This window comes from Rutidosis leptorrhynchoides, chromosome 9 (genome assembly GCF_046630445.1).
Source record: "Rutidosis leptorrhynchoides isolate AG116_Rl617_1_P2 chromosome 9, CSIRO_AGI_Rlap_v1, whole genome shotgun sequence".
NCBI lineage: Eukaryota > Viridiplantae > Streptophyta > Magnoliopsida > Asterales > Asteraceae > Rutidosis > Rutidosis leptorrhynchoides.
Genome location: NC_092341.1, coordinates 336,750,278 through 336,759,014, shown reverse-complemented (window position 1 = coordinate 336,759,014; position 8,737 = coordinate 336,750,278). Strand labels below are relative to the sequence as shown.

Here is an 8,737-nt window from a genome sequence, read left to right as displayed (position 1 = left end):
GGCTACGATGTTGTATGGCGTGTATATATATATATATATATATATATATATATATATATATATATATATATATATATATATATATATATATATATACATATATATATATATATATATATATATATATATATATATATATATATATATATAAATTTCAAATTTATTACCAACCTTTAATATATTCGATGGTCGTAAGCCACAAAATCAAGCAAGAAATTGTTCTACATGCGATAACCACGATCTGAAAAAAATGTTGAATACACTGATTTTTGCTGCATTGCTTTTAAGATTGGTTAATTCAATGTAATGATCCAATATTTGTTTGTTTATCGGATCAATATGTTTATCAGTAGACTGCATCATCAATGTTTTCTGAAGACTTAATACCAGTTGTTCATGGTCTTGAAACCAGACATTGTATGTTGCTCCAAAATTAACAGGATCTGTTTAGTCATAAGATTTAAATTGATAAAAATTGTTAACAATTACATATGAGTTATTGATTTTATTGTATTATATAATATAATTATAAAAGTACCAGTGTTGTATTTGATGAGATTTCAAAACCTACAATATGTTGTTGTAGGTTTAATATAAAAATTTTTTTTGAATTAATGATTCTTTACATGGAATAATAATATGCTTATTTGAATATGTAAATCATATAGCTAAAAAAACGCATATTTCTTGAAGTTGTTGATTTAGTTGTTGAATTGTCATTTTCAAACTGTTTATACATTCCTACAATGTTAAAATATAACATGGTTACAAACTTATATTATATCATTTTACTGTTTGTAATGACCCGAATTTAGTACAGATTGCATCATATAAAAAATCAATATGTGTAAGTAATTGAAAAGAACCTGTTTTTGTTGGCGACATTTCTGGACTGCAAGTCTTTTCTTGTTTTTGATCTCTTCATCCCTTATCTCTTGTATTATACAAAATAATAACTTAAGCATCTGAACAGTGTAATGGTGGTAAATACACGTACCTAAGATTGATGAAATAGTAAACTACATAAACGTTTGGATTAACAAATAAAAATTAAAATCAAAATACGAAATCATGTACCAGTTCCTCATGTGACAATTGTTTCTTCTTGTATTTTCCACGCTTCTTCCTTTGATTATATGTAAATGGCGGTCGGATTTCAGTATTTTGGTCTGGATCGTTCATGTTGAATTTTTTTTCTGATCCTTGTTCAACATACGTTTGAAGATATATTTCCAGAGGATTTCGTATATTGTTATCTTATTTATTAGTATATAAATTTAAAAAGATATAAACTCACGTGTTATTGGTTTGTACAGTCAATTTTTTAAACTGATGCCTAAAATAAATATAGATATAAAGTTACTCAGATTGATTTGAGTAAAGATAGAAAATCACGTATATAGTTATTGATTTGTATAATTGATTGCTAAACTAGTTTAAGACCCGCGAATTCGCGGAATTATACATGAAAATTTGTTGTAATGGAGTAACGCGTTTTAAAGGAACTAAATGTATGTTTTATATAGTTACATGGTATGAAATGAACTTTAAAAGGATAATAAAAAACAATTTAACATATTTTTTGTATCATTTTAATTATCTTTATCTATCGTTTATGAGCCAAAGGATCCAGACATCCGGTAGCAACCTGACGTTACTTAATAGTGCAACTGAACTCTTCTTCCTTTTTCGCCTATATACATTCCCGATATCATGTCCTCAAAACCCTGTATCAGCATCCTTTATTAGACTTGGATGATTAGAAGGAAGTTAAGCATAGCATATACACACTACATAGCAGAAATTAAAAGAGAGTGGAAACATGGCAGTATAAACTTTCAAATCCATCATCTGAAATTAAAATTATCAATTAAGCACATAACTTTATACCATTAACAGATTCTACGACAGAATATGAAAATTACATGATGAGTTCATACAAAAGAAAGATACAAAAATCAAGTAACCTTGATATCAAAGTCCCAATAAAGGTATCAAATTAAGCTATATATAGACCATATCATAATATCCATCACACCTGATAAAAAAAAATGTGTGAAACACACATTTTTATAATTTCTAAACCGCTGCTTCATAAATAGACGAAAATATTTCTAACTTCCTGATACTCTTTAAGCTTACCTAACTATGTGTAGAGGTTTGAAATCACAAAAACTTAGTTATGATAAAACAGTAATAGAGGTTAACATAGTTAATTTGGCTTATGTTTTATCTCAAACACGTAAACATTTAGAACATAGCAGGAAAGGTTTTGCGAATCAAATTCAGCCCTGTATAACCCATTTGGAGACGGTAGTAACACTAACCAAGGCCACATCTAATCTAACATTATGTATAATAGAATAAAAAATAGAAGTTAAAGAAGGTGCGTACATGCCCCACTTAAATATTACTGAAACATACAGTTACATCGTCTCCACAATGAGGTTTTCTACGTATAACCAAAAAATTCCAACATAGACTTGGAAGGCACAAGAGAAAATGTGACATTTTACCTGCAATCAATAAATGAAGATATATCATCATTTAGAAATCATCTAGTTGTTCTTAAAAAAAAGTTGCTAATGTGCTACTCAACTTAGCCCAAGCCGACAGAGAGCTGAAACACCTAGTTTCAGAAGAATGTGGATTTCCAGATAGGAGAATGTGGAATTCCATCAAATATAAATAGTTGAACCTTTTGTTACCAAATGTATATAATCCTGTTACATCTGATATATAACCGAATAGCATGTGAATCATATTTTTATATGATTGATTAGATTAACATTTTACACAATATCAATTTCATTTTGTAACAGTGGAAGTTTTAGAACCTGAATTGTACATACGTATATAATTCATAAAGAAACACGTCTACAGTAAGTGTTGGAATCTCAAGAGTGAAATATGAATGGCATAATTAACGCAGGCAGTAACAAATATAATTTACATAATAAAGTATAAACCTAATGTAGTTACCATGTTATATGACATAATGAGATTAAAAAGGATGAAAACACTTCAACAATAGATGGATGATTACTATTTGGTGAGACCATTTGTATTAACTTACAAACAAATCAGAAACCTGAGACAGTAGTAAATAAAAATTAATTTAAAACAGTGAAAACCAAAACAGGTGTAGATATTTAAGATATGAAGATACCTCGGATAGGGTAAGCATATAGCATGCTACTGCGGATACGTCTATATATAAATGGTACCAACAAAAAAAATGTTTAATGTTAGTAGTAAGTACATATTTAAGTATGACTATGATCGTGACTAATATGATAGCATGATCAATTATGATGATATAGTGTACCTTGATTCCACTTTATGCTGAAACTTTAATGACCGGTTCACCATTGTAAGGATCGAAAGCCATTTTTTGATTGCCAGATTTGATCCAATTTTTCTATATTGGGTTTTACTACATGAAACATATGGTTCACTTAGATGCTCGACCAGGACTAATTCAAGGTCGAAGCTTCTCCTTAAAGTTTCGATACATACATATAAACACTTGTAACCATATTAATAGTCATACAACATAAAATAATATAATTTATATCAACATTAAATACAGTCAAGTCACTAAAAATGTAGTCACCTTTACCATATACGTTGTCATACCCCTCATCGGATATCTTGTATTTCTCCACCAGCAAAGCAACCTTCAGCAAACCAACATTGACTTTAGATCAAGATCCTTAATATGCATGAGATGTCTAAAACTGATATTCTGGAATATACATATTAGTAACTAATATATAAGTAGAGTTACCAATTATCATTAACTCATGAGTCATGATATACAGGCAGTTTCCAACAAAAAAATGAAAAGAAACTGGTATATGCAAGTTGCAACACGTGCACTTTCTATTGTACTTGTATTAATATATTCATAACTACATTAATTCACTACATGTGGATATATAGTAGATTATAAGTTACTCCGTATTATGTAAAAGGGTTACTAACAATGGTTCATTTGACTATTTTTAAAAATTAATCAGCAACCTAAATTATTTTTTTTAAAAAGGTTGCCTGTGTTGAGAGGCTTTTCCAAATTTTCCTTTATGACGTAAGCATACATCCTGAAATACTAAAAAGGTAATAAACAGACAAGCACTCAAATTCCATAAGATAGAAAATTTAGGAGTTTAATACACTAACGAATCAGAAGTTGACATTTCATCGAAAAGTTTATTAGCATCAAATATTAATTACGCCTACAATACAATTTAATAAAATCATAAAGCCGACCTCTAAACACAATTTAATACAATTGCAACGTGGAATGAGAAAGCATATTCGCATATCCAATAAGTATTATTCCCTTTGTTTATTAACAAGTCATTTTTGCTACATGTTGTGAAACTATGAGCTTAATTTCGGATCAAAATCGAATAATCAAAATATGTCATACCTTATGGTAATGATGAACAAATGGAATTCGTTCATGGTAGAATAAATTAAAGTTGTAACCCAAAGCACGGTTAGAGTCGTAACTTGCATGATGCTTTAGATGTAAATTGAAAAACATAATGCTCCTTAATGTGTCTATCCCTTGTGTGAATTAATCTGCAAAAGAGAAAAAGTTGTATAAGAGTTTTACCCCAAGGCTCTCCAACAAGAACTTGATTAGACGACGGTCCTTGAAATTTGTATTTACATTACATCGATTCAAAAAGCTTCAAATTATAAACATCATATATAAAACTTGAAAAAATATTACTCATATCAAACAATAGTTAAGTAACCAAAGTTCGTTTGTAAAACAAACACAAATCACATATAGAAAAGGAAAATTGTGAATGTTTGATTACCTGATTCAGTCGTAATTTTGATCTTCGGGTAACAGATAATTAGATAGATATTGATTGTCACCGTAAGAAAAAGAATTCAAATACAGAAACTTAATTCAATCACCAAACATTTTAATGATCGGCGAGTGAAAAAAGATGGAGGAGAAAGGAAGCGGTTTATTTTATTGATGTTTAGCCAAATTAAAGGCTTGTTCTCATCAACAATTTTTGGATTCATAAAGCCTACAAACATAACATCGAAACGTATTCAACCCTAATACCAATAAATGAAATTGCACATTACATTAAATTAGCAGGAATCGAATGATATTAAGGGGATTTTGAATGCGGTTAATGGATATGACGGTTTTTAGTTTTAAGAGGAATTCGAAAGATGAATGGAGAAGACGGTTTTTGGTTTTGAAATGGGGGAAATGAACTTGCAAGTCAGCAACTGATTTTAAGCAGTGATTGATGGGCAGTATAGTAAAAGTATAGTAATCTTGATAAGGAAGAGACAATTCTTAGCTAAGGTAAATGATAACCATTAGATTTTGTCTAAAAAAGTTAATCTAATGGTGGAGAATGACTATTGAATGGTTGACTTTGTAAATCTTAACTATTAAGGACTGTGCTTTAATATATAGAGGAGATTCTTCTAATTCGTTTAATTGACTTAACCGTAGATGTCCGGCTTCATGCAAATCAAGATTACATGTCTTCAAAGCCCAAAATGCTTTATGTTCAATTTCTACTGGAAGGTGACATGCTTTTTCGTAAACGAGTTTAAAAGGTGTGGTACCAATTGGAGTTTTGTAGGCTGTTCTAAAAGCTCAGAGTGCATCCTCCAATTTCGTGGACCATTCCTTCGGATTTGATCCTACGATTTTCTCTAGAATACGTTTTAATGCTCAGTTGGTATTTTCAACTTGTCCACTTGTTTGTGGATGATAAGCGGTGGAGATTTTATGAGTTACTCCATATCTTTTGAGAACTTTCTCAAATTGATTATTACAGAAATGAGTACCCCGATCACTTATTAAAGTTTTCGGTGTTCCGAACCTTGCAAAAAGACGTTTTAAGAAGTTGACTACAACTCGTGCATCGTTAGTTGGGAGAGCTTGTGCTTCCGCCCATTTAGATACATAATCAATGGCAACAAAAATGTAGAGATTATTATGAGATTTTGGAAATGGACCCATAAAGTCAATACCCCAAACGTCAAATACTTCACATAGTTGAATGACATTTTGTGGCATTTCATCACGTTGACTTATTTTTTCGGCCCTTTGACAAGCATCAAAGGATTTACAAAGAAGGTGTGCATCTTTGAAAATTGTAGGCTAATAGAATCCAGCGTCATAAACTTTTCTTGCTGTGAGTTGAGGCCCATAATGCCCTCCTGTTGATCCTGTGTGACAATGGTTTAAGATTTGACTAGCTTCATCTCCGAATACACATCGGCGGATTATTTCATCTGGACAACTTTTAAACAAATGTGGATCTTCCTAGAAATAGTGTTTTATATCAGTAAAGAATTTCTTTCGTTTTTGGTACGACAACCTTTTTTCAAGGAATCCACATACTAAGTAGTTTGCATAGTCTGCAAACCATGGAATTTCACTATAATCGATTTTCAAGAGATATTCATCAGGAAAGTTATCTTGTATAGCCGATTCATTTAGAACTTCTAATTCGGGATTTTCAAGACGAGAAAGATGATCAGCGGCGAGATTTTCTGCTCCCTTTTTGTCTCGGATTTCAATGTCGAACTCTTGTAAGAGTAAGATCCAACGGATTAATCGTGGTTTAGCATCTTGTTTTGAAAATAGGTATTTAAGAGCAGAATGGTCGGTATAGACCACCGTTTTAGCTAGAACGAGATATGAACGAAATTTGTCAAAAGCAAAGACAATAGCAAGGAGTTCTTTTTCAGTAGTTGTGTAATTTGTTTGTGCTCCTTGTAACGTCTTACTAACGTAATAAATAGGTTGAAATTGTTTTTCAATCTTTTGTCCTAAAACGGCTCCCATTGCAAAATCACTTGCATCGCACATGAGTTCAAATGGTATATTCCAATTTAGAGTTATCATGATCGGCGCATTAGTGAGTTTTTCTTTAAGAATGTTAAAAGATTTGATGCATTCATCCGAAAAGATGAATGGAGCATCTTTTTCAAGAAGTTTATTCATAAGAGTGACAATTTTAGAAAAATCTTTGTTACTCTATGCAGAGAAGGACCGTTCATATGTTTAGAAGAAAAGTTATTGAAGAATCAAGGTTACGCTTATGTAGCTATGGAAAACCAAATCACACGACTCTCCTATGAGTCGGCTAAAGCAGGTCTCTGAGAATTCTTTCTCATAGGTAAGTATGTACATTTTTTATTTTATTTTATTGCTTTTAACCTTTTGATAATAAACGATGAATCGTTCGCTATAAAGTATTAAATTGATATTCAATAAAATTAGGTATGCGAAACCGAAATTATTGATATCATACAAAAATTTATTACATCACTGCGAAATTTACCGTTTATTCTTAAGGTATAAATATCTTTAATCAATCAATCCAAAATATTTCAGAAATTCTTCAAGAGTAAAACTAAGTAAAATAGCCGAAATTACTTTACCCAAAAGAGGGGCGTATATTTTTGATAATATTTGATTGATTAAAGTGGAATAAAAGACCAAAAAGATTTTTAATTTTATTTTTACCTTGTTTTTAAAATTAATATATAAATATTAAATTATTATTGTAAATCTTTTTAAATCAATATATTTAAGTTTTTAAATATTTAAAAAATTAATATTTTCAATATAAGTTTGAAAAATTAATGTATAAAAATATTAATAATATTAATATGAATTTTTAATTTTATGCATTTTAAATTTAAGTTTGGTGTGAATTTAAAATCAAAAATTTACTTTATTTCATTAAGTTAAAATTTTGATATTTAAAATTCGTCGTGAGTTGAAGACTAGGTCGTTGAACCGAAATTGCTTTACCCAAGGGCGGGACGAGAAATTTTGTTATCATTATTTTTAATCTTATTGATTTAAAGTATGCCAAAAACATTTAAAAAGCCCAAAAATCTTTGCTTTTAAAACAAACGCTTTAAAATGACAAATTTTAAAATTTTGTCGAGGGACGGACTAGGTAAACGTACCGAAACAACCTCTTCCTAAATAAAAAGGAAAACAAAATTTTAAATTTAATTAATTATTTTATTATTAAATAATTTTTTTTTTTTTAAAAAAATTTCGCACTCGCGGAGTTTTTGTGGTACCCACATCCGCACTCGCGGAGAAATGAAATCTCAGATGAGATAAACTAGTCGACAGACCAGTCCCCAAACACATATACACATATATTTCTGCGAAAATACCCACAAAAACACTCCCAAATTCATAATTTTTCACCGTTAATCATCAAATTTTTTGATAAAATCACGATGAGGAGATACTTGTCAAGAAGTTTTTCAAGGAAATCGGTAATTTCTACATCCAAACACTCTTTAATTCGGATTTTTAGTGTTCTTGAGCAAAGTTATACCTAATTTGATTTTGATGATTTCTAACTTAATTGTACTTAAATTGTTTGTATATTATGCTTTTATAACCTAGATTGATGCTATTTAACATGATTAGAAGCCTTAAACTTCAAATTTTGAGTAATCTAGGGTTTGTGTTCTTGAGCAAAATTGGGGCTTTTTGATATAAACGGGTTATGGCCAAATTTTGTTGGTGGTTCATGCTTAATTAAGTAGTGTAACATGTTTAGGTTGCTAAATGATCAAAACTTTGATCCTAAACATGATTTTTGAGTATTAAAGTGGACTTTTTGAGTCAAAAATGCATGAACTCGATTTAATTGATATGAATGCCATTTGGAACTTGTTTAATTGCTATAATGATTATTTT

At 30.0% G+C, this 8,737-nt stretch overlaps 1 long non-coding RNA gene across 5 annotated transcripts; it reads right to left on the bottom strand.

Annotated features, from left to right (window-relative positions):
• Nucleotides 1-1,480: 1,480 nt before the first annotated feature.
• On the bottom strand, nucleotides 1,481-5,226 carry LOC139866436 (uncharacterized). Of its 5 annotated transcripts, XR_011765455.1 has the most exons (5): nucleotides 4,836-5,226; nucleotides 4,436-4,590; nucleotides 3,329-3,680; nucleotides 3,170-3,210; nucleotides 2,050-2,732 (listed from the first exon to the last, which is right to left on the bottom strand). It is a non-coding gene; the product is annotated as an uncharacterized lncRNA (long non-coding RNA). The 5 variants fall into 5 exon arrangements; XR_011765454.1 differs by adding an exon at nucleotides 1,481-1,727 and having other exon boundaries at nucleotides 2,415-3,680; XR_011765456.1 differs by adding an exon at nucleotides 1,481-1,727 and having other exon boundaries at nucleotides 2,425-3,680.
• Between the last annotated feature and the right edge of the window lie 3,511 nt (nucleotides 5,227-8,737).